This window comes from Arvicanthis niloticus, chromosome 9 (genome assembly GCF_011762505.2).
Source record: "Arvicanthis niloticus isolate mArvNil1 chromosome 9, mArvNil1.pat.X, whole genome shotgun sequence".
In the NCBI taxonomy this organism is placed as follows: Eukaryota; Metazoa; Chordata; class Mammalia; order Rodentia; family Muridae; genus Arvicanthis; species Arvicanthis niloticus.
The window spans coordinates 38,740,556-38,767,290 of NC_047666.1; the positions used below are offsets into that span (position 1 = coordinate 38,740,556).

General features: G+C 42.3%; 1 protein-coding gene across 6 annotated transcripts in view; it reads right to left on the reverse strand.

Annotated features, from left to right (window-relative positions):
* The window catches only part of Foxp1 (forkhead box P1), a 504,713-nt gene that overhangs the window by 321,727 nt on the left and 156,251 nt on the right, over window positions 1-26,735 (reverse strand). For 5 of the 6 annotated variants that reach the window (XM_076940180.1, XM_076940181.1, XM_076940173.1 and 2 more), the window contains one exon: window positions 12,667-12,741. The gene's annotated coding sequence lies outside the window, so the exon portion shown is untranslated. Of the gene's footprint in view, window positions 1-12,666; window positions 12,742-18,575; window positions 18,698-26,735 lie in introns of those variants that run through there. The other variant, XM_076940177.1, reaches the window with a different exon arrangement.

Genomic DNA, 26,735 nt, shown 5'->3' on the forward strand with positions numbered 1-26,735 from the left:
TTTGAGTCAAAAAATGTAATATTTCCATTTATTTTGGCATCACAGCACAACAGGAAAAGGTGGAGTCAGAGGGCACCCCCAGCAGAATGGTTGCCAGTACGGAGGCACCCACAGCAGGATGGCTGCCAGTACAGGGGCACCCCCGGCAGGATGGCTGCCAGTATTGGGTATGTACTGGGTGTGTCATTTCCTCCCCATGTCTCACTGTTAGCAACCATTAAATGCCAAGCAGCAGATTGTGGAAGTGAGATTTCCCTTGGTCCCCTCTGAGTCCACAGATCTACAACACTTCCCTTAGGGGGTCACCTGAAGGGGTGACAGATAGATGTGACAGACACTGAGGAAAAGGTATTTTCTTTCGGGAGATGCCCAGCTTCAGACAGAGTGAGCCTCACAGGCACCGAGAACCCCCTACCCAATTCACAGTGCCTCTTAGGAGAAGGATGCCAGAGAAGTTCAGTGTCTACATTCTGGGAGCTGTACGTTTTGAATTTTCCAGAGTAGCCTCAATGAAACTCAACCACAGAGACACTGGGAGGTGTAACCATAAACAAGTTAAATAAATGACTTGCAGGGGTGGCAGAGGTGGGACTGGGTGGGGTGGTGGTGGTGACTGACATTTAGGATCATAAAAAGAGGTGAGTTGAACGGCTGGCCCAAGAAAGGACCCACAGTTCCCAGTCTGTAGGTTGGGAATCAAGTCCAAAGGGTAACACGAGAAGTAATATGCTTCACAACTTAAGGTTTAGAAACTTCCTGCCCCAAATTCATGCCAACTACACTATATGCCAAACATACGCTCTTGGTTCCACAGAATGGTGTGATGTGCGTCAAATTAATTTCTCTTCAAAGAAGAGGGACGTGTGGGAAATGTAAAATGTCAGCAGCATTCATTCTTTTCTTTTTACATTTTTTTTTTTAATTGGGGGATAAGGAGAGTGCATGCCACCGCAGGAGTGTAGAGGTCAGAGGACAGCTTACAACAGTCAGTTTTCTCCTTCCCCCACATAGATCCCAGGGATTGAACCTGGGTCCTCCAGCTTGGCGGCAAGCATCATTACTCACTGAGCCATGTCAGCAGGCCTTCCACAAACTTCTAAAACTAAATGTTCTCTCATGACTCATGATATCCTCTCATGATGCTCCTCATAGAGACACCAGCATGCACAAGGAACTGCAAGGGATGTAACTACATGCCCAGTATAGCAGGAGGAGGGGACCTAGCAGCGACACTCACCACGAAAGTTCAGTTATAGGAAGGTACAGGGAGGTTAGAGGGGAGGTCCTGGCAGGTTAGCAATGAGGACCGGCAAACAGTACAGAGCGCAGTGCATGTGGACAGATTCCCATACCAGAAACAATGGTGAGACAGATAAGTGAGAAACTATTTAGGGAAAGTTGCCAGGTATCTTTTTCTCATATATATATATATATATATATATATATATATATATATATAAAATATATATATATTTGCTTTTATATATATATTTTAATATATATATAAAAGTTATATATATATATATATAAATAAAATATATATATATTTGCTTTTATAGTTATCTTAATAATGTTATAATCGAAGTAAGTATATTATTCAGAATCGCCCACAAAGATGGACTATCCCTCCTTCACCCAATACACCTTTAATACTCAGTCCTCTAGCACATCTATACACATCATTTTTCCTATTTGCCACCGATTCCCTCCATGAGATGCTGAGTCAGGTATCAGGAACATGACCAACTGTGATTCATGGTTTTTGAGTAAGAGAGACCTTGGGTACACATAGTTAACTTGAAAGGCAAATGCACAGATCAAAGACTACTCATATTAGTAGAAGGTAAGGGTGACAGACTGACGTGTGGCTCAGGTTCAAACTAGTTCCTTACTAATCTAGAGAGTATGTTAACCACACCAAGCTACAGAGCAGCTTAGAATATTAAAACAGTTTATTCTAAATAGAGACCCAAGTGCAGCCCTGATCTCCATGCCATTGGATTAAAAGGTGTTTGGAAAATAGCAAAAGAACAGGATTCTGTTCTCTCACCACTGGCTGGACTGTGACACAGACATCACAGAAGCGAGGCTATGAGGATTGGGGACAAACATGTGACCCTAAAAAAAGGGAAGTGTGAAAAGATATTAAGGAAAAAAATACTGTAACCATCTGAGTCAGGGTTTATTTGTTTGTTTTTTGTTTTTGTTTGTTTTGTTGTTTGTTTGTTTTGTTTTGTCTTGTTTGCTGTGACAAAATGCCTAAAGGAAAGAGTTGAAAGAAAGAAAATGGTACCTGGACTCACTGTCTTGGAGGGATCAGCCCTGGTCAGCTGGTTCAGTTGTTTCTGGCCAACAAGGCAGAATGATCAGGCAGTAGAAGCATATAGTTGAGGATGTTCTTTACATGATGGTGACCAGGAAGCCAAAAGTAAAAAAGGCTAGTTCACCCTCACTGTCTTTCTTACTCCATCCAGTCTCCACTTCAAAAAAGACCAATCAGGTTCAATCATTTCTCAACCAAATTCATTAGAAATCAAAACATACGAGACCTTGAAGACATTTTATACCTAAACCATAAGCCCACCTAACTAGTAATTAGATAGAGTCAGAACGAATCATGGAATTAAAACTCAAGTATGTTTTACTATCACTGAGAAACTAGCTCCACATAGATAAACATAATGGCCAGGTCTTAGTTACCATCTCTTTGACATCACTACGCTGTGATATGGCAACCTTCAAAACACCACAATCGTTTCTCATTCACTACAATCTCAACATTTTTCCCTATATGAGGGTGTGTGTGTGTGTGTGTGTGTGTGTGTGTTCATGAGTGTAGATCTATGTGTGTGTGCATAACTATGGAGACCAGAGGGCAAGCTCAGCTGATGTTCCTAGAGTACTACCCACATTGTTTTCTAAGACAGAGTCTCTTGTTGTCTTGGAACAAGCTGAGTGGTCAGGGTGGCTGGCTAGCAAACCCCAGAGAGCTATATGTCTGGAATTATAAACACATGACACTGTGCCTGGCTTTCTCATGGGTCTGAGCATCACCCTCAGGTGCTCATGCTTATGTGACAAGCACTTTACTAAATGAGCAGTTCAGCTAGCTCTTCCTGCCTTGTCTGACCCCAGTTCCTCAGGGTCCTTGATAAACTTTTCAACAATGGTAGCTTTTAAACATAGGCCCTGAGCCTTTGTCTGTCTCAGTAGCATTTCCTTAGCAAGTGCATGAAGCTTCATGTCTTACATATCTCTTATATACTTGTAAATCCTACACTGAGAGCCCCTGGCTAGAATATTTTTGGAACTACATATCCAAAGGCTCATGAGGATCTCATCTGAGAGAGAAAGAGAGTGAACAGCTGCAAACCCCAGTGGTCACCATTGCATGCTGCCCCTCCCTCCCCTACCCACATTGTGCCAGCTCACTGGCCTCCCTCCTCTGACTGATGGCAGTTCTACCCTTCCAGAAATAGCTTGGAGGAGAAATTCTAGCCTTCAGCCTGATTCCTATAGAGCAGCCCCATCAGTGACTTCTCTTAGTAATACCCATCACGCAGGAAGAAAGCCTTTGAGTCACCTCTGAAAAAGTACCATCTCTGCACTGGAGAAGTCTTCAGCTTACCTTGGTAAACTCCAACAGCAATGGAGTCTCACCAGTCCCCATGGCCACACACAGTGTAAATCGCCTAGTGTTCACTGTCCCATATCTCAGGGGATTCAAGGATCTCCTCTTAAATGGCCTCCCCCACCCACAGGCTACTTTCAAGTCAAGATTTTTAGTGATACACTTAAAGCACGCATTTATAGCTGCCCTTCCAAGGATCCCATTTTTCTAAAAATACAATAAGCCACGTTTTCCCTTGACCTCATGTCCCATCACCCTCTTGGGTGCTGCTACCAGCAGCACACTTTCCTCCGCACGTGCTCAAACTTGTCTGCTCCACAATGAGACTTTCATAAACTACCTATCTACAGCTGTGCCCGTCCCCTCTGGTGTCTGACCCCTCTGTCCATGCTCTATTTTCATGAGCACACCCTGATCATGTCGGCCTGACCATCTGCACAACCTACAGCAGTGGGGAGAGGGCTTGGTAGCTGCTACTCACTGCTACTTCCCCCTTACCACTGACACTGCCACCCAAAGGAAATGCCAGACTTGCAACATATGTCATCAGACTCATGCTGCTTACTGTAAGCAAAAACACAGTCGAGGCAAAACTTAATTATTTGATTGAGGCCAGTGGATCCAAACTGGCTATTTCAATTTGCCATCAATAATGAAAAGCATGCAAATTTTTCATACTTTTTCAAGATGAAAGATTTGAAATGCTTTATGAATCTATACCCATACTACTGTAAGTTCTGGTTAACCATAAGACAAGTGTTGAACAACCGCCAAGTGGAATGAATAGTGGCTTTCATACTAGACTGGGGAGGTCCTAGCACAATGCCTGGCACACAGCAGACAGTTAATAAAGATGTGGAGAATAGACAAACAAATGAATCGATGTGGCTTACAGGTTGCATTAACTGACATTATGGAGTCTAAGTTTAAAAGCCTCATAGTGTGCATTTATAATATGAGAAATACTTTAGAAAATGATGCTACTGTATGCATATTCCCTTAAAACAGACTTGACGGTTGGAGAGAGGGCTCAGTGGATAAAGTGATTCCTAGGCAAGCGTGAGGATCTGAGTTCAGATCCTTAGAACACATGTAAAGTCAGATGCACACACCTGTAATCCCAGTATTCCTGTGGCCAGATGGGAGGCAGACACAAGAGAATGCCTGCAAGCTTGTCTAAAACCAAGTGGAAGGCAAGCGCCAACACCTGTGCTCATACACATGAATATACACATATATCTAGTACATACATATGCACCCATCACCACCACCGCCACCGCCGCCGCCGCAGTCTTGAGTACAACCTACTAAAATGATTGCCTAATTCACAAATTGGTTCCAACTCCCACTCTGAAAAATCACTGATCTAAACGTGCAAGTTGCACACTTTGTAATGAAGGGATCTCAGGGCATTTCCTCTGACCTCTAGTGAGGGCCTGGCACTCCGAGCAAATAGAGGACTCACAGGTGAGGAGGGCTGTTCCAAGCATCACAGGACCCAATGGACAGAAATAATCTGTCCACCCAGTGATTTCAGTTTGCTTTTTTTAATTAAGAGCAATTTTATATAACTTATCACACTGTCAGGTAATTAACAAAACATGTAATTACCTTTAATTATATGCTACATATGGACTAATACACAAAATTCAAGGGGGAAGCTGCAGGATTTTCATACTTCAAAAAGACTCAGTTTGAACAGGCTGAAAAAAAAAAACGAAGAAGTATTTTCTCATTTATTTGCTCCCCAGTCCCCTTCACCTGAAGGCCTCAGAAGTGTAATCGTTCACATAGGGGGCAGAGAACAAGCAAATGATTAAGCTTCATCTCAGATTTACAAAGTCTCCACCATCAGAAGTCTTTTAAAAAGATACCACAATTATCAGATGCAAAGACAGCCCTGGGCAGAAGCCATCAGGACAAGTACTAACCTGTAAGGAAGATTCTATCTGAGTTACTACAACTGTGCTTCTGAGGTCACGGCACTCTTGAGAAACCTACAGAGAATATGAACAAGGTTCCCAGGGATATGCTATTCCTATTTCCATGTTTGCACGTACATGTGCATCTGAGTGAATGTTTCTATCAGGGTGTACACGTGTGACTGACTGCTTAGAGAACAGCCTGGATGCCATTCCTCTTGAGATGGTGTCTCTCACTGGCTACTACTTGCTAAGTATGATGGGTCAGCTGGCCAGTGCTCAGGAAATCAAGAGCTGAGTCCATTCCTCAGCTTTTGATTCCTAGCACCATCCCGTTGGTTTATGTCTGATCACTTTCTTGTGTGGTTTCTGGATATCCAAGTCACGTCCCCAGGCACACTTCCAATCTAACTAGCTCTTCCATTGTGTTTCTACAAACTTGCAGGGTGTATTTCTTCCTGACAGTTCTGAATCATCTAAGAAGAGTGAGATTCGCAACCTTGCTGTTAAGCTGACCATGTGACCTCACATGCAGACTTCTTTCATGACATTTGGGGTAAAGGGTTACAAAATGATCACCATCAGCAGATAAGACACCCAAAACACCATTTTAAAAGAATGTCTCGGCCTGTGGAAATAGCTCAGAATCAGAGTTTGTGCCTAGCACTTGGGAGCCTCTGGGTTCAATCTCTAATACCACAAAGGAGAAAAGAACAGTTATACATACCTTTCCTGCTTTTGTTTTATGCGTACGCTTGTTTTGCCTGCATGTATATTTGCGCACCAAATGCAAAAAAAAAAAAAAAAAAAAAAAAAAAAAAAAAAAAAAAAAAAAAAAAAAAAAAAACCCTGAGAGAATGTGGAGCCCCTGAAGCTGGAGTTACAGGTGGTTGTGAGCTGTCATGTGGGTGGTGAGAATTGAACCCTGGTCCTCTAGAAATTCGGCAAGTGCTCTTAACCTCTGAATCATCCCTCCAGCCACAACTGCCTTCTGTTTTTCATTACTGTGTAAAATATGGCCACTTGAATATTAGTAACTTTACTAGGAAATGCGATTTTAAGTACATCTGAACAAACAAGCTCTGTAGAGAACCAACTCCACTGAGCACATTTCTCTGCAAATCAGTAATTACAAATGTGTTTCCTTGACAAAAGATGAAGCAGCTCTTGTTTACACAGGGTATTAGCTTAGGATCATGGAAACAATGTTTCAGAGCAGCTGAGATGGTTTTGGATGACCATACCACATTGCCAGTAGGATTTGCTAAAGGAGGCAGAGGCGGCAGGAGGATCATGAGTTACAGGCCAGCCTAAGCTACACAGGGAGATCCAGAACATCAACAATCACATTTAGAAGCCTGACTGCTAAGAAACCTTATCTGGCCCACAAAAAAAAAAAAAAAACAAAACAAAACAAAAAAAAAAAACCCACAATGTAAAACCTAAGTTTTCTATCAGTCTATCCCTGCTATGAACATTGCAGGCTAAGTTCTACTGCACTTAGAAGTCAAAACTCTAGAAATTGGGTTTTTTTTTTTTTAAGATTTATTTATTTTATGAGCACACTGTTGCTCTCTTCAGACACATCAAAAGAGGACATCGAATCCTGTTACAAATAGTTATGAGCCACCATGTGGTTGCTGGGAATTGAACTCAGAACCTCTGGAAGAGCAGTCAGTGCACTTAACTGTTAAGCCATCTCTCCAGCCTAAAAAAAAAAATTATTTTTAAGTAGTTTAGAACAATATACCTTGGACAATCTTTAAAAGAATTATACTACCAGGAGGAAGTTAATTTCCAAGCAACACAGACTACACGGTTCCATTCATACCCAAAGTGAGCAAAGCTATGGGGCAGAAGTAATTGCTGTCAGTAGGTTGAACCGAGGGCAGAATAGTGAATAGCTGCTACTTGATCCAAAGACTTCCTTGTTGGTTGATGAAATGATAAATGATGTAAGGTGGTGGGTAGCAAACTGTCTGAACACCCAATGTTCCTGCATAGTAAATACATTTTAAATGAGTGAATCAACCTCATTTAATTATTAATTATGAATTCAAGAATTTGGAAAACGAAACACGAAGCCACCTGATAATTCCCAACAGCACTGCTCTTGCAAGGGGAAGGAAGTCAACCTCACACTGATGCTGGGGGAGGCTGAAACCTATCCCGGGCATCCTCGGCTCCTTGCTCTAAGTCACTTTCAAATGCAGCCATATTTAACCTATCTGACAGCCATTAGAAACATCTGAGTCTGTCTTCTCTGGAATATAAACCCTATGAGGGCAGAGGCTGTACAGCAAATAATTTTGAATAGAGACCTGTGCTCATGATTAATGTGTGTGCACAGGGATATTTACAGCAATAAATGAGTAAGAGGAAGGAAGGAAGGAGGGAGGGAGGGAGGGAGGGAGGGAGGGAGGGAGGGAGGGAGGGAAGGAGGGAGGGAGATATGCAGGCAGGCAGGCAGTCAAAGAGGCAGAAATGAATGGTTAGACTGAAAAGATTACCACAATAAAGAAGTTATGAATGGTCTGCCCTCATATATTTTCTCCACAGCCCTTTCCAGTCTTTTCTTCACTCAAAAGCATCTTCCAGCAGCCCTTGAAACTTCATGGAGCCTGCCTCTAATCTCACCAATTACATGGCAAGAGGTGTCATGTGAGCAAGCTTCCAACTTGTGCTTAAAAGCAAAGGAAGTACTTTGGGCTTCCACCTGTTGTGGCAACAACTTAGCTTCAGCCACACAGATAAGAAGAGAGCCCCAGGGGCAAAGAGAGAGGACATGAAGGACCTGCCTGGCCAGACTAGACTAGCTACATTGTTACAAGACAGAAGTCAGTGACAATCTGATTTCAAGCACTAAGGGCAGCCTCATAGATTTTTGGCCTGATCATTATAACTCAGACATGGGTATGTGGTATATCTAGACAGAGTAGTCCAATGGCTAGCTCAAGAGGCTGGTTGGTTGATTATATGTGGGTGTGGTTATCTAAGTACACATCGAAGACTGTCACACTATCTCCATAGCATGTTCATAACAGCAACACAATTGAATTCCAGTGCTGAATGGTTTCTTCCCCTCTGTCTTTTTTTTTTAAATCAAGATGTCATGAGTTAACAGCAACACAATTGAATTCCAGTGCTGAATGGTTTCTTCCCCCCCCCACCCCCGTCTTTTTTTAAAATCAAGATGTCATATCGCCCAGGTTGGTCTGAAACTTGTTATATAGGCACAGTTGGCCTTGAAGTGCTGCTGGTCCTCCTGTCTCCACCTACCTAGTGTTAGCATGACATGCCTGCACCGTCATGTCTGGATATCCAATGCTGCTCAGCCAGATATTTCTGATCCTTACTTTACATTTGGAAATGCTGGGTATTTGTAAGAACAATTTGTAGAGACCTATTGCTCAACTAAGTTTACCAAGTTACAGTCTAAATTTGTATATGAATTATGCCATCATGCAATAAAGTGACAATTGAAACAAAAATAACCCCAAAGATCATTCGAATGGAGTACCTCTGAAGTGCTCTGCTGTTATGGAAATATCTCAGTTCACACAGACACATACTTTTAAAGGGACTAATATATTTCAATTAGCTGGAAAGCATTTTCAATCGTTAACTAAGAAACCATCCGTACTATGCACGATACAATGAATTCAAACGGTGAATGTGCACTGTAGCACCTCTGTTTAACATTTTTAAAAATGCTCAAATTTGGAAGGGAGAAAATTACTGTAATTATATTTTTTTGAAAAAATATTAAATTTTCTCACAAATAAGTTGATCTTTTAAAAAGAAGCTGAACTGTCCCATAAACCGTGAAGCTTTGAGATGTCTAACATTTGAAGACAATTATCTGGGCAGAGTTGCATATGCCTGTAACCCCAGCACTTTGGCAGCATGCAGTGGAGGATCCCAGAGGCTTACGGGCCAGACAAGTGGTAAGCTCCTAGAAGCTGTCTCAGAAAATAAGGTAAAAAGTGACTGAGGAGAACACCCATGCTGATGTCCAGCCTCCAAGCAAACACTCAAAAGTATATACATATACAGGTATACATCAAATAGATGGATCTGTATACACACACACACACATACACACACGCACACACACACACACCCCTCAATTACATTCTTCAAGTCCACTCAGAACTAAATAAAAAATTGGTAAATTTTAAAAATTGGGTTAAGTCATCTACAAAATGCTTCTGGGTAAACTTTCAATGATACGAAGAAATGGGAGAGAACACATTAACTTGCATGAAGCCATCCAAGTTGCTGCAGTTGCCACAGTAGAATGACATGGATCACAGTGAGCAGAGCTATAATCTCTGTTGTTTTTAATCTTGTGACATTCTCCTTGGCACTGGACAGGCTACTCAGCATCTACGGGATTGATGTGCCACTGTAAGGCAGGAATTACACTAACATGCTAATGGCATCATAACAATCTCAGCAACCAGAGCCATTTTATTTTATTAACATTTAAAAACTTTTCTTATTTTTTATAGATATGGATGTTCTACCTGTATGTGTTTCTGCACATTGCCTGTGTGCCTGGTGCCCACAGAGGCTAGAAGATGGTATCAGTACCCTTACCAGCCTCCCCCTAGACCATTTTATAAAGCACTCAGATCTGCATGGAAGAAACTATTACATACTCAGAAATATGCTGATGGTTATTTATAGTTCTAGAAACCGTTGAATTTAAGTTTTAAGAATGGCTTCATCTGTCTCTCTGATTTATGCAACACAAGTGTGCATAGTCAGTTGTCCCTATTCTGGCCAGTGGGCACACTGATTACCAATACTGACTGTTAGTGATTCCCATATTCAAACTGGAGGCTTGCCATTTACTGAGAAGCCCAGAATATCAGAAACCCACATCCTGTTCATAATGAGAGCAGGGTACAGGACAGAAGCCCCTTCCCTTCAAGGCACAGTCCTCAGGAAGAATACCAATCACTACACTCAGTGCATGTCTTTGCTATAGGTTTCAAGCTGAGCTTTTACTCCAACTGGACAAGACACACACACACACACACACACACACACACACACACACCATATATATATACACACACACACATATGTGTTTAAATTCGTCTTTGGAAGATCTGTGACCCTGCCTAAAGTTATATTTGGGGTCAAAAGAAAGAAAGAGGGGATACTGTAGGAACAAAGAATGTCAAAGAGCAAACTGTTTATTGAGAATAAAAATGAAGGTTACATATAAAGAACAAAAACCAAGTTAACCAAAGCAGACATGGAAAAAACACAGATTAAGCAAAAATTCTTACCCCAAGTCTCAAGAATCTAGTCAACAAGAGAAATTACATAAATGTGTCAAGCATTAGTGTGATTTCTTTTCTTCATTTAATAAAAGGAGACATCACAAAACCAAAATATTTATGGATCTAGAAATTTCCCTGAAGGAAGGATTTATTTATGGGCTGATGAATGCCACCACAAAATATATCCTTTACCTGGATCAGAAAGAGCCTCCAAAAGCTTTTCCTTAGGACTACCAACAGAAATAACTATTCTGCAAAGTTCCCATTGTCCCACGCATAACATGAGAAACACCTGTGGAGGAAACACCTAGGGCCTCTTCTAGAGGAGAAAGACCCCAGAGACAGTATTTAGAATACAAAGCGTGGCCAAGGCAGAGCTCGGGGTGACCCACAAGCAGGAAGCATTTACTAGATACAGAGCACTGGGCAGAAAGTCTGCAAAGCCCCAAACCTAGTCTCAGGCAAGGACTGCCTTCCTTTAGCACTCTGCTGTGACTGACAACTCCTGCTGCTCAGCAACATTTCCTTCCAGGCTGGAACATCTGACGGACAAGAGACACCTCTGGCATTTCCCAAAAGAGCGAATAAGGAAACAAGGCAGGAATTGCGGGTCCCAAACCAAAGACACCAGAAACAACTCACACAAATCTACTCAGTTTGTGAGACACTCCAGATCCAAATACCCTTTGTGAAAGTAAAGACAAAACCTATCAAATAATTCTCATATTATCAGTGTTCTGAAAAGTCTGTGTTTTGCAAACATATTCAGCAGGATAGCAAAGCTGAACAAAGACAGGATTCAATAATGCCACAAAGCAACTTACTACTCAAAGGACACAAAACTATTACATCAAATGGAACTACTAAAGGCCCAAATTAAAATTTGACATGGAAAGGCTATTTCAGCTCAAGGAAAAAAAAAGAAAGAAAGAAACAAAAAAGGGCATGGAAAGGCTGCACAAAAAATACAGTAAATACCTATGATGAATAAGTAAATGAATACCATAAACATAAAAATAAACTTTTAAATTTCATACACTGAAAGGGCCTGCAAATTCTCTCCAATAGGAAGGTCATGGGCTTAGCTCTGAGATGCTCCTGAACCCAAGCAAACATCAGGCATCTCTGACCACTTAATGGGACTATTCCATCTGCCCCCTCAAAGCATGAATTTCAGAAAGGGAAATTCATCAAGCCTCTGGAAACTTCTAATTTGAAAATCAAGTGCTCCTTTGATTTCCAAGCAAGGTCAAGAAAACAAGGCAGCAGAACGCTGACATTCAGGGTTATGCCCCACACAGCTATGGAGTGACCTCAATGTAGCCTGTTGCTATGATACCTGACTAGTAATTCCTGAAAGAAGGGGATGAGATGGGAGGCAGAAGAGCATCAGTAGGGTGCGACCACCACTTTGGCACTGAGCACGGACACATGTTACTCAGGTCTGGAGCAAGCTACTTTTATGAATCACCTCTTTGATGATATGAATATTCCTTTCACACATTAAGCCCACAGAACATAAATGCAAACAATAATTTCAGCTTCATCAAACTGGAGGAAGTATGTTACTGGCAGGGTGGGGGTGGGGAGACAAAGTACACTGATGGGCTATCTCTTAAGGGAAATCTTTAAAGTCTTCTGCCAACATGCTACTCGTATATTTACACACATTTATATACAGAAGTATATATATATATATATATATATATATATATATATATATACACACACATATGAATGAGCAAATGACCAAACTCCAGGCTTCAAAAGTTGAAATAGTTTCAGATACAAACCCAACAATTATGTATAATTTTACCTTTTATTTATTTATTTTTTTGGCTTCTGTAATTCAATCTTCAGTTATAGTCACCTCCAAAGGTCACGTCTTACCCTGAAAACAAAACAAAAACCAACAAGTCACAATCTGAAGAACAAGGACAGTCTCACAGTGAATGCCCGAGGTCCACAAAAGCAAAAAGACAAGGTGCTCGACTATACATCCTGGAGATCAGATCTTTCAGTTCACAGAAGCAAGGCCAGGGTCTCCATTATCTTCAAGACCATAGATCCAACAGGGACAAGGAAAGTCAAGCTTCTGACTTTTCACGTGAACTCTTTCTTGTCTCGCCATCTATTAATTCATTTTAGAGTGGAATAATACATGACTCCTGGGCCTTTGTTTTAGAAACCAGACTGCGACTTGAATGTGCATGTTTGGTTCATACCCACAACAGTTCTAATTTCATTAAAGCATGCGCCTTATTTTCTTCTCTTTGAAAGGAAGCTTGCACTTGCAGACATAAGGCTTTCTGTCACTTTGAGCCTTTCACAATCATTTGTTTTAAAGGCACCATTTTCTATTTGGGGAGGGACAGGGGTTAATTTAATTGATGATGAAAGCTATTCACAGAAATATTTTGCATTCAGAATCTACCTCTACTAGATCCACTCTGTTAGATAAAAATTGTTCATGTCACATGAAATAAACAAATGAAACTAAGCTTTCTAAAACACAAAGGAAGCCAGGAACACATTTCAACCCATGTCTCCTCTGCATCTGTCCACTCCCTTGAGCAAAGCTCATGTGTGCCTTTAAGAAATGTTAGGTGCTGCCTCTTCCTGTCCATGGAACTGGAATTGACGGTGTACACCCCAAGAGAAAAGGCAATCAGGAGTTTATTGAGATCATGTTAGTGAGAACATACGAAGCTCATCCCACCTCCACTGACCAAATGCTAAAACTACAAGATGCTGAAACCCTATCTTTTAACTAACATGAAAAGCCTTTTGCTTAAGGCCTAGGACAATATGGAATGGAGTATATCCTGTCAGCCCTGAATGAGAAAAGCAAAGTTTTCCTCCTTCAGTAGGGCTGGGAGGTGACACTTTCATGCCAACCTCTGACATTTCCACAATCAAAGGGTATGCGCAGATTCTTGCCATGCTGACTGGAAAAAAAAGATGCAGGCTCTGGGTGAAATCAGAATTCTCATGTTTACTGTAAGAGGAAATTGGAGGTTTGCACCATAAATCTTTTACCTTTTGGGTGGGGGAAAACCCTAGCACGTGGGTTTCAAATGACTGCTCTGTAACCTACCCCCCAAAGCTTTTGGTGGTGGTTGTTTTTACACAAAACAATTCAAATTGAAAATGAAAATTGTGTGCTTTCCTGCTGATGCATGTCCTTGGGACTGCCTCCTTGTTTCATAGTGAATGGATAAGAGAGAGCAAGAGCTGTCAAGTGTGCATGGCAGACCAGACAGACCTGTGAGGTGTCCCAGTCCACTCAAGTCACACAGCAGCGCCCACACAAGAAATGGTACCAAAGATTCAAAAGTTTTACACTCATAGTATTATCTGCAGTCCTAGGGACAAAGCTGGGGTCTCTCATATGCTAAGCCAGTGCATGACCCCTCAGGTGCATGCCCACTGTTCATCAAATCTTACATATAAAGTGAGTGAACTTGGGCAGGCCCTGTACAAGTCAAAGCAAAGATCTCTCTCTCTCTCTCTCTCTCTCTCTCTCTCTCTCTCTCTCTCTCTCTCTCTCTCTCTCTCTCTTCCTGGAGACTTTCTTCCATGCATGGACTTTAAACTAATTTATATGTTTATCTATTGAGCGGGGTCTATTTTTGCATGTTTGGCAGAAGGGCCAATAGTATTAGACTTTGCAATGCAGATGAGATTTGCTATCATATAGGCCTGGCAAACAACTGGACCTCATTAAAATTTAATTCCCAAAGAAAACTGCTGAAAAGGCCTACTTTGAATAAAGTTATCTATCTCTGGAGTTGTATCTTAGCCCACAGCACAATCTCAGGTACGTGTGAGGTCTGTGTGTCCACTCAGCAGCCTACAAAGCACAATTCATAAGTGAATGGGAGCAAAAGCAGACACTGCTCGGCCCTCAGAATTTAAGTATATTCTCCCTCTGGGGAAGCAAAATCAAAAAGAGTGAGTAATGGCACAATCAGATAACTGACACTCTACCATATATGGACTTAAATGGCACAAAATCGGCTACATTTGACTTTTGCTTATGCATCAAGTATTGTCAGTAAGATGTAAAAATCTATTCCATAAATTTTAATGTACACGTACATCTGACCACTCATTAATTTATTTCTGTTGATTTTACTTTTTAGAAAAGGTATCCATTAGCAAAGTCATCTGAAATGCTATTTTCTGAGTTTTGCTGCAGAGAGATTAATAGTTCAACAGCTGTTTGCCATCATGTGCAATTAAATGAAATGTGTCGATACAGAAGACAAGAAAATAAGGGGTTAGAACGGAGGCCCGAGCTGCTATCATTGCATGCTTAGGAGAGTAGAAACCAACAATTCTGGACGAAAATTGGCGATTTGCTTTTTCCCAGTGCATAAAACTTCTAAAACTGTGTACTTTTACTGATCAAATCAATCAACTATTTATCTGACTACTGGGAGTACAAACACACACATTCATACAAGTATTGCACACTCATGCACCCACACATACAGTGTAAAAGAAATATTCCCCCTCCAGCCCTCCTGTCTCCCGGTTTAAAAAGGCTGCCACCACACAGACATCATTTTGTTTTCCTTTTTCTCTCTTTTAAAAAACTTTCCTAGTGATTTTGTGTGTTAAAAGTAAGCCAGGTATACGGGAAAACAGAAATTGATAAGTTTCCTAGAACTCTCTCACACCAAGTAAAGATCCTATGACCTAGAATCTGAGGCATCTTCATTAACCGGGAGTGTGTTATTTACCGGGAGCTACAGGGTGACAACAGAGCCCACTCATGTAACTTGACACCTGTAGGGTTGGTTAGAAACCCAGCACCTCAAGTGCTTCCTCTTTCTCAGCTCCCCCCAACCCCATTAGAAGTTCCCTGTGCAGTGAGTGCCCTGTGGCTGCCTCCTGCATTCAGGCTGCACTGGATCTGTGACATCTGTCATGCAACTGCTAACTGGCACAAGCTCCTGGGAACTGAGGCATGGGTGAGCGTGTGGGTGAGATCCTGCTTCCCATGGCTGGAAAGGAGCAGCCTTTCTCTTTTTCTCACTCAAAGTCTGTCCCCTTTTCCTTTCCCAGCAACTACCATAATAAAGGACTGCCCACCCTGACTCCTGCATTCTCTTTCACAATATGTAGTTACCACAAACTGATGAGTAACCAAGAGCATCTGTCCTAAGCCCGCATCCACCACAGGCTGGTGGAGAAGCCACCATGTGCCAGTCTTGCCAGGGGCGCAGGGTAAGCCAAGCTGTCCCAGGTCCATGAAAAGGAAGTAACTTAACAGGTGCAAGGGACTAGGACCCAACCTGTGCTTTCCTGAAGCACATGGCACAAGCTCTCCCACCTTCACATCCCCTTACTGAACAGCACAGACTTCACTTGAGAAAACAGGTCCAAATGGGCTGGTTTCCACAGTACTGACTCTTTAAGTCATCAATCTTAACTCATTTTGGCTTTTCTGTCTTGTTTTCCAATGATTTCTTAGAAAACAGAAGGCCATCCGCACACGTTTGACTGGTTGAACACAAGGGTCATTTTATTTTCGAGATTTGAGAAAATCAACTTAGAAAGCACCCCAGGGCTTTGCCCTGTGCTCTCTGGAACCTCAATTATTAAGTTGGCTTTAACAAACATTTTAAAGGGGGAAGGCAGAAAGACAAAGAAAAATAGGGTTGGGGATAGGAAAGAAAGGGGCAGAGATGAACGAAGTAGAGACAGAAAGGAAAGGAGGAAGGAAGGGCACAGGAAAGAAATTGCTGGCAGTCCAGGCTTCTGCAGCCAGGGGTGGCCTGAGACACACCCATGGCAGTTGGTTTATAAATGTTGCATTTCCTTTACTGGTCTATCAGAGAAATGACTGACCACACACCACTACTACATCACTGTCCAAATCCTTGGGTGGAAAATGTGACTGTCCTTTCTCTCCTCCTGGGAAACATCACAGAGTCTAACTTTAGGGATCTGTTTTGTTCAGGCAAAACTCAAAAGCCGACACACAGTGCAACCATGTGGCACAGTCAACCCACAGGATTGCCCGAGAAATCACACCAGGCTGGCATCCCCCCCAGGAAAGCTACAACCGTGGGCCTGTCTCAGTTGGAAAACTCATTCCCTTTTACCTTCCACTCAAGTAAAACCCTGGTCACGGTCATGTGAAAATATTGTATAGGTATCCTTTAACAGGCTGTACACGTTGAAAACCAAAAACAATATTTGCTGTTTTGCCTTTGAGGCGCTAACAAAGCCTTTGTTTTAGATCCCCCTTCAGTGTGCAATAAGAGTTAATAATCAAATCCATCCCAACCCCCACAAATGTTAAACAAAAAGATAAAAGAAATGCAAATAGCTATTGTCATGGAAAGTTAAAGTACCTGTCTGTATTTTTACGTGAAAACTATTATCTCTATCAATCAAAATTTAAGACTACAATGGTGCTAATCACAGAAGGTGCTGATGGCGCTGCTTCTTTCCCCTCATAAAAAAAAAGTATTTTTCCTCTTAAAAAATGAGCATAAAAGTCATATACTTACAATTAGCTAGAATATTTGTAATTTTATCATTAAAAACCTTCAGCAGCCCCACTGCTAATAAATGCTTCTAAGTCTCTAGACTGATTGGTACCCAAGAAGACCCAAGCCCTCGCATATTTTAATAAGGTTGATGGAATTTTATTTCAATTCTCCCAGTTTCCAACCTGCGGGGGAACAGCACACTCTTCTGTTGGAAGGAGTTACTCAGAGAGGCGACAGTCAAGTGGGAGCAAGAGCAGTGTTCTTTCTTTTAGACCCAATCCCTGCACCCAGCCAGAGCTTTACACAGGACCAAAACCTTGGAGGGTTCCCCTCATCTGTTTTGACAACTTGAATGATAAACACTCTGCCCTGAAAAGAAAGTAGGAGAGCCCCAAATCGCCCAGAGTAAACCCAAGCTCAGCAAGTGCTGAGACGGTTTCTAATTCATTTAAAAATAAAAATAAAAATGATTGCATTAGCCCCTCAACATGGTGCTTTCTACAAACAGTCCAAGAACAAAAAGAAGAGCCAGAGCCCAGAGTCAAACAAACAACCCAAGATTAGAATTCCTAGAACAAACACACAAGCCAGGGTGCCATTATGCAGAGGGACTGAGCCTGGATAGCTGTCTCCTCCACCAGAGAGCCAAGGGGCTGTCGGTCCCCCCCCCCCCCCAAGCAAGATCAGATTTCTTTCCCTCTCCACTGCCTCTCTGAGCATCATGGCTAACATCTCATGTGTGCTATTAATATCAATGAGGAGATGATTCGATTTCTACAGAAGAAAAGCCCTCCGATCCCAGCGCAGACCTTCAGGGAGGACCCTGGCCCCGTATTCACAATACAGTAGTGAGTTTTGCCGCTTTCCTGCAGTTCAGCCCAGCACACTGTTTGAAGCTTCTTACCAGACAATGGCAGCTCTAGCTGCTGGATAGTTACAAAACAGGATTTGCTAGAACCAAGAATAGTCTAGCGCTCGCCCTCTCTCTTCTTTTTAAATTCCTTCCTGTCCCCAAGAGCCTTACACTACCAGTTTCAAAATCCAGCCGCGCCGGTTCCTAACAGGCACCTGTACCAGTCTATTTCAAAACAGCCAGCAAGTGTCAGCTGCCCAGGAACCGGACAGCTTTCGGGAAGCACTCAGAAGGGCAGCGAAGGGCCCTCTCAACATTTAAGAAATGAAACAAAAGTATCAGCTTGGCTTGGCACACACTTACCCATTCATGGTGAGGCAGCAGAGCTTTGGGGAAGGAGAGGCAGGTCTCTCACTAGACAGAACAAAGTTCAAGAGTTTGTAAGGGAGACACTACAGGCAGTGGGAAGGCAGGTCCTGCAGGCTCTCAGGGTTCCCAGGCTGGCGGCAGTGTGAGGAAGGACTGAAGGTATGTGGGCTAAACACAACAAAGCCACTGCCTTACTCTAGATTAAATATGCAGGAAGAGGCCCCTTTGCATAAACACAAACACTCAGCAAATGAACAACTGGCTCAATCAGGCGCCCGCTGTGCCTTCTACCTATCCTCCTCTGACAAGAGAAACTGGCTGTTCCAGGGGACACCACTAAACTGGGAGATCCACCTTTGAATGTGATCTTGCTACGATAACAACTGAAATTAATTACGTTCATTAGCAATTAAGAATTCACTCTGGGGGGATGGCACTGAGGGGCAAACTCATACTTGGATGTCCAGCTACTTCCAAAGCAAGCTGGCATGTAGCACTTCTGTGGAGTTCTGCTGCAGGCTGTATTTCAATCTCCCACAATCAAGGAGGCTCTTACAAGAAGCGCATGGCTTAGACCCGGTCTAAGGTTACATTATACACTCCTCAAGGCAAATTTTGTATATGTTTATAAGAGAAACACAAATAAGAGGCATACACATACACATGCATATATCACGGCGTATAGTCTCACGTATGATACACATATCTAAAAGAGAATACAAATAAACACACATGTGCAGAATATCATTTAACTGTATCCTTTAGCTCACCAATCATTTAAGAAAAATAATGGGAGCTTTCCAAAAATACACCCCAAACGCCTGCTTTTCAAATGTCACCAATGCATGACCACTCATTTAAAAACATTATCCAGATATTAGAAAGGATGCTTTTAAGTGAGTGGCCTCGGCCACTTATCACTTCAATTAAACAATGTAATTACAGTCAACAATTTTCTCCATTTCTGCACTAAAATATGTCATACCTCAATGTAATTTGTCTGTATGACTCAGAAATGTAGCAAGAGGGAAAAACATATGAAGGCTAGAAATGTTCTCCTGGTTGTGGCTCCCGACTAAGGACTCAGCCTCTACTGGCCTCCTCCCCTCTGGTCCCAGCATCTTCTTGGTCTCCTAATTGGTCTCTTCTTGGTCTCCTTCTTGGTAACCTAATTATGACTATTTTTCTGTTCTGTTTTTCAGTTTTCAAATTACAAATTAAATGTGAAATTTTAATTTCACTGTTCAACAATGAAGGGCCATAAATATTCTTTACATTTATTTATGTGGGCACGCTTGCACAGACCCCAGGAGGTCAGAGAAAAAAAAACAAAACCTAAGAACTTGTAAGGCTTGGTTCTTTTGTAGCTGGAGTCGAACTCACATCATCACACTACATCTTTGCCCACTGAGCCATCTTGCCAGCCGCCACTTATTTTTTAATAAACTTTACAGTATTACCTGATTTCAAATGACGCATAAGAAAGACTATGTTAAGTTCAGAACTGTGGGGGACCAATTCAGTGTCACAGCATCAGTCTATATTATATTTTATACTAAAAAGAGTAGAGCATGGATCCCTCCCAGCCTCAGAAGAAAGCACTGACCCCAGACGGATGGGGTCGTAACATCATTTTGCTGCAAAAACTAAAGATCCACTCTTAAAAGAAAAAAATTTTTTTAAAAAAATATTAAAAACAAAAGCCTACTTAATCATAGAGAATGGCAGCTACTGAAAAAAAAAATAAGTAAAATAAAAATGATTCCCCATGCCCTAAAGAACAAAGACGCAGGTGCTGGGGGAACGGCAGACTTCTGCTCTGCTCACTGTTTTCCCTTGAAGTGGCCTTCCATGGTCACTCACCCTCACGGTTGATGCAAGTAAGACAGAGAACAAAAATATAATCCATCTCTCACTGTGACGAAGCCCCTGCCCACCCCAGCATTGTTTCTAGCGACTATGTTGGCAGCTCGAGTAGGTCGTTATACATGCTGGCTCCAGCACTGAGTAAGCTAATGGAAGAGTGGATGGCGGAATCCAGTATTAATGAGCTGCACTGTGTGAACCTGGATGACACTGAATATATTGTACAATTATAGGTAGCATCTGATTCCATAGGTATTAGATACTGTACTCTGAATTAATATTTTAATGAGGACAGTGAAATAAAGACGACAACCCAGGTAAGAGATCCCCACATAGAAGTCAGCCTACGCTTATTGCTGGAAGGCTCTCAGACATGGGAGCCAACGACACAGACAGGGATTGGGACAGAAATCCGTATGCAAGCTCTGCAGGCTGAGTGACATGTACTGATGTACAGAGTCAAAGATGTCATCCCCACACCAGCTCCACTCGCTGTAACCTAGAGAGAATGAAGGGAGACGGGGCGGGGGGGGGGGGGGGGGAGGGGAATGGCAGCTAGCACTCCAGAAAATAAACAGGGTGTACAGTTTCAAAGGCTCCAGACACAGGCTTTTCATTGTTCAAGCCAATTATCAGTGGAAAATAATAACGGCAGATGGATCTGGAGTCACTGACTTTTCATACGCACTTCTCTGGGCTGAACAGATGAAGAAACGCGAGAGCTATCTCAAAAGGCAAAACATCTCACAGGGAAAGAACTCCACAGTCCAGATGGGGACCTTCTAAGTCTGCTGATTATCCTCTTAACGTGGTAAGACAGACTTACAGCAACGTTTCCAGAACCGATCAGATACAATGCCTACAACGGCTTCATTAAGGGATCCTCTAGGGCTTGGGACTAACAGGGAATTCGATAAGGAAAGGACTATGGGTTTCTCTTTTGCTAGTCAGGGACTGTAAGTTCCCACTCAAACTAGAAACCTGTGTGCCATGGGAGAATAAACCATCATCCGTCCACGGAGAGATAAACGAAGGATGTGTGAAGGATGTTAATTATCCCGAACCATCCCACCATGATGGGAATGGGGGGAAATGGCCCTGGAGTGATTTCTTATTAAACGCCTTCTGTGATAAAATCTCATCCTTTGTAAGTCATGACAGCATCTTAAACACCCTTCGCCACCTATGATTGCAAGAGATACTTTGCTTTTAGTATAAAACAAATATCAATTTCTATATAAGTTTCACATAAAAATATAAGAAGATAGAAATTTTCTAATCAATGCCAACCACACACTTGGGCAAAACCCATCAACCTGTATTAAGCAACTCTCAATAACTTGGACACCACCAAGTCAGGTTTGTGACAGAACCCTGTAGTAAACTACAACCTGAGAACAAGCAGTGAGCAACGGGGAAAGTCGGCTTCTCTCCAAACAGACCACATCTCCTATCTGTTTCCTTATACACTTCCATCCATGCATCATCAATTCTGCATGCATCCTTTGCAGACCGCTCTCCCTGAACTGATATAAAATATGGTTGAAGTCACCATGTTAAGAAAAAAGAAAAACTGATCTGCCACTATTTACCAACACACTTAACGTTAAAAAAAATACTGTTATGAGCACACTGTTGACTTCACAAGTTCATAATATAAGTTTAGAAAAAAAAAAAATCCCCCCACCAAGGCTTTTCTTTCAAAGCACCCTGACAAAAGTAAATTCGAAGCAGAGAACACAGGCATGAGGAAAAAAAATATCGCCAAGGGCAAAATTCTGCAACTGCTTTAAGAAGCAAACAAGAACACAAAAGATGTGTAATGCAGCCATCTGGCTCTCCTCATACTATATCAATGCCTCAACTTTATCCCCGCCCCCTGAGCCCGCCCACACCCATGCCACAAACCAAATGGCTTTACTTATGTTTCCTGCACAGCGAATTTACACAAGGCAACCAGGAGGCAAAGTTGATTTTATGTATTATATATATAAATTCTGAATTCCCCCCACTTCAGTGACTTCGTTGCTACTATTCATAGTGGGACTTCTTGGAAAAACCTCTGAGAACTTCACTGTGATAACGCCATTGTCATGTGAATCTAGAGTTTCAAGAAAGGCACCCTTCAGAAACTTTACCTCTGCCATCTTATGCTTTCTGCTAGAAACCGACTTCAGAAATAAACATGAGGGAAATGTTGTTGAACTTGTTATAATCAGAGCCTTCCCCTTTTTTTGATACAAAACTATGGGTTGCTCCCCTCTGCTTAGTAATTGGTGTGGCTACCCTAACTCCAATCACCCCTCTTGCTGGGAATTCATATTTGACACAGTCTAGGAAGATTACTGAGTAACTCCTATATAGTCATGAGCTTGCTAGACAACAGAGCACTAAAATCTAAGGTTCTCCTGTGTATGAACAAAACCTGTGTGGTCATTAAACAGAGTACCCTACATTTAATTTAAATTTTGAGAATTTTAAAAATTCTCAAACGCATATGCTGCTGGTACATTACATTTATGAGATATTTCTGTTTGCATAGCAGAAAGTGTGGACCGGTGAAGTTACAGATATGTTGAGGAATACAGATGCTTCCAAAAGTTGGAAATTAAAACTTTAGATGAATACTTCTATGTGGATAAAATCAACATCATAATTGTCTTTTAATATGGGGTGATAAGAAAGCAAGACAATGAGTAGACTTTACAGCCTAGCCCCACTTTGCTCCTGGCTTTTCTACCTGGGCAGCTGAAGTCAAGAAACTGACCCAAGGGCAAAATCTGTCAGTAACTAGGTTCTTAACAGAGTCATGTTTGGTTCTGTTCTGGGTGTTCTGCCCAGCATGGCACTCACTAGTCATCTGTAGGACACACATAGTACACCCAGCCACCGGATGAGGTATTCAACTAATTGTTTAAGCCTGAACCAGTGTCTGGGCCACAGTTGGCAGACATAGCTCATGGCTGCCTACCAGACTCAGGCTAGCACAGCTGGAGCCTGGTGATGAGCTCTAGGGAGCACATCTGGCTCTTAGTGGCTCCCATCTGCAGTGAAATAGATTTGCTTTGGTTTTTAGGTGAAGTATAGTCATAGAGAAAGCAAGGAATTCACCTTAACTGTCTGTGTATTTGGCTTTGGAATAAACTTTCATATACAAACTGCACGAATGTAGAGGTATTATTGGACTTTCTTTTTTTCTCACAGGAATGAGCAGGAGTAGAATGGGTCCAGTGAAAAACAATGTTAACCAGGTCATGAGCTGCACCTCACTCCAGCTCCTTTCTGCCTTTTTGGTTACCCACTGACTAAACAGTTCAGTATACACAGAGAGCAGAAGCTTACACTCATGAATAAAGCCATGTGTCTTCCCTGCATGGACAGGAAAACTCCTAAGTCTCCTTTCCTCAAAATAACTAACTCTTTAAGTACTATGCGTCTTCCCTTTAATGGTCCTTAAACTGTAAAACTTGGCGGAAATGTACCCCCAAATGCCTGAGCAACCTGAAAGTATAACCCAGATTCTTGATCACAGAGAAATGCCAAATGATGAGGCAAGTGTTCCTGGCACTTTCACATCCCGTTTCCTTTCCCATGCCTCTCTTCCTGGTTCCCCTGACACCTGCAGATCTCAGCCCCTGTCTACACTGAACTCTAACCCAAGAGTCAGAGCTCACTATCATCTTCCATGAGAACACTCAGAAATGCAAGCCTGAAGCAGAAGAGTCAGGCTAGAGCAACTCTCTTTCTCCTTAGCTAGAAATTCTAGGTTAGCAAAGACATTAAAGAAATTGTCACCCTGGTGACCATACAGTTTCTCCAAATGTCCCAGGAATCTGGTCAAAGAGGAAGGACCTGTAATACATGCCTGGCACAGCCTTCCACATTCGATTTTGTTTCTCCAGTACTAAATTAACAGTGTCTATTAGAATGGCTGGAATGGGCAGGTGAAGGGGGTGCAAAGAAGGGAATTCAAAGATAGCCCTGCTCTTCCACGTTTGAAACTCAGCCTCAGAGAATGCCTTTCCATGGTTTCACAACTACACAGAAAGCTTAAGAAAATCACAGGAGACGAGCACACAAGGCACATCACAGTGGGGCTGAAAGCAGGTTAAACAATGGCTACCGTGTTAGAAAGCCAGAGAAAACAGACAGACTAGAAGCAAAGGCTGGAGGTGTGCAGGGCCAATGTCTAGGCTTTCTAACTCTTCTTTGAACCGCCTCAAGGAAAACAAATACTATAGAAAATCACAGAGCCCAGGAGTGAGGAAACTGGAATTGTTTAGGCCTTACCAGCTCAGGTTCACATGCCCGAGAGCAAACGTCAACTCAGCTGCTTCACTACCTTGGGATCCCATGAAAATTGTTTTGAGTTCTCCATCTCTCAGTGTGCCTGTCCTTAAAATGGGCTATAGCTATAGTCCACCATATGCTTTTGAGGAACGAATGTCTTCACAATAACAAAAAGCCTGGCACTTCAAGAATGTTATTGGTAAAAGATCAGCCAACTTATCAAGGTTAATGTTTTAAAGTTGTCTGTCCTCCATTTCTACAGGGTTAATTATTTCTGGTTGCCTACTGTACTTCAGGCTAGGAAGCAGAGCACGTGTGCTCGTACACCAAGGACTAAGAGAAGTCAGAGCTCTCATTTTTACTTCCCAACATTCTTCAGCCAAAGAGTCAGAGACCATCATTTGGGTCTCTCCCTCCTCAGTGGAGGCAATTCATTAGTGAGAAAGGAGCTATGAGGGAAGCCACAGAGTCTGCTTGTCCCCAAAATGACCCAAAATGACTTAGGGGAACTCTTCAAAGAAGAAAGGAGAGGGATCTGGTCTGGAACCCGAAGGCACTGAAACACATTTTCTTACATGTTTCAAGTCTGTGTGTATAGATTCTGTTGCTGATTTAGGATCTTAAACAGTTTGTTTATTTTTTAAATGCCTTTCAGCTCACCTTTAATAACACGATTCTTTGACTTGGCTGAACTGTGCCTCAGAAGAATTACAAGCGGGAATGTGGCAGGGTAAAAGGTTCAGGGCACTAATCCACACCTGGTCCACGTAAAAAGGGGGGGGGGGAGGCTCATATTTTCCACACAGAAACAAGCCTTTTTATATAAACCAGCCTTTCATTTAACTGCTAAGGCATTCTGCACACCATTCAACTTTCCATGTGCCTTACCACAGAATTCTCTCCTAAGTCATACCACAAGGCTTTTATCAGTGACAGAGATGATGATGATGATGATGGTGATGGTGGTGGTGGTGGTGGTAGTGGTGGTGGTGGTGGTGGTGGTGGTGGTGGTGGAGGAGGAGGAGGAGGTGGTGGTGGAGGAGGTGCTGGTGATGTGATGGTGATATTTGTGGTAGTAATGATAGTGTTCCTTGGAAGGGGGGTCTAGAGAAGAGGAACACAAACTCATGTCAAAATAGAAAAATGAAGATGAACTTAATCAGAAATCCCTTCACCAAATTTTGCTGGTAACAAATGACCATTACACACACACACACACACACACACACACACACACACACACACACACTGATTTTGGATAAACTCAGAAAATCCCCTAATTCTTATGTGAATAAACTTCAGATTTCTTCTGCAAAATGATGTCTCAGACATTTAAGGACGATTAAGCTCAGATGAGGGGAAGTCTTACAGAGAAAAACAGAAAGCACCGCATAGGGTTGAAAGGTGCCTCTTAGGGTGAAGTCAAGTCTCTTCATCTGGCCACAGAAGCTGTGTAGGTTATAGGAACTCCAGCACCAAGAATAGGCTCACTAATCACTGACACCCGACTTCACAGTCCCTAGAAATGGCAGCTGAGGAAGCAGGGCATTTAGTAATATGGAGAGCTCAGAGAATGGAGGGAGGAGTCACATAAGTGACAAAGACGATGTCAGGCCTCTGCAAGTAAGGCAACAGTCTTCCAAGTTGCTCACTTCTATTCTCCAAGCATCCTGTATTTTCTTTCATTTCGTTCACAAGGAAATTCTTCTTTAATCAATACTGGTGTGAAGCCGAGAAGGAGCTATAACCCATAGGTTCACTGAGAGGCAACTGAGTAGAGCAGAAGATTCCTCCACTAGAAGGTAAGAGACGGGGTGCTGCTCTGAGACCCAGCAAGAAACCCAGGGGAGGAGAAGGCCTTCCTCCATCCAGGCTCCGTGTGGGTGACAGAGATGACACCTAGTTGTGTGCACTTTTGTTTTGAGAAGTCAAGAAGAACTGTAAAACTGCAAAGCAATTCTCTGAGCAAGGTCCTGGGCATTGAGAAATATGAACAAT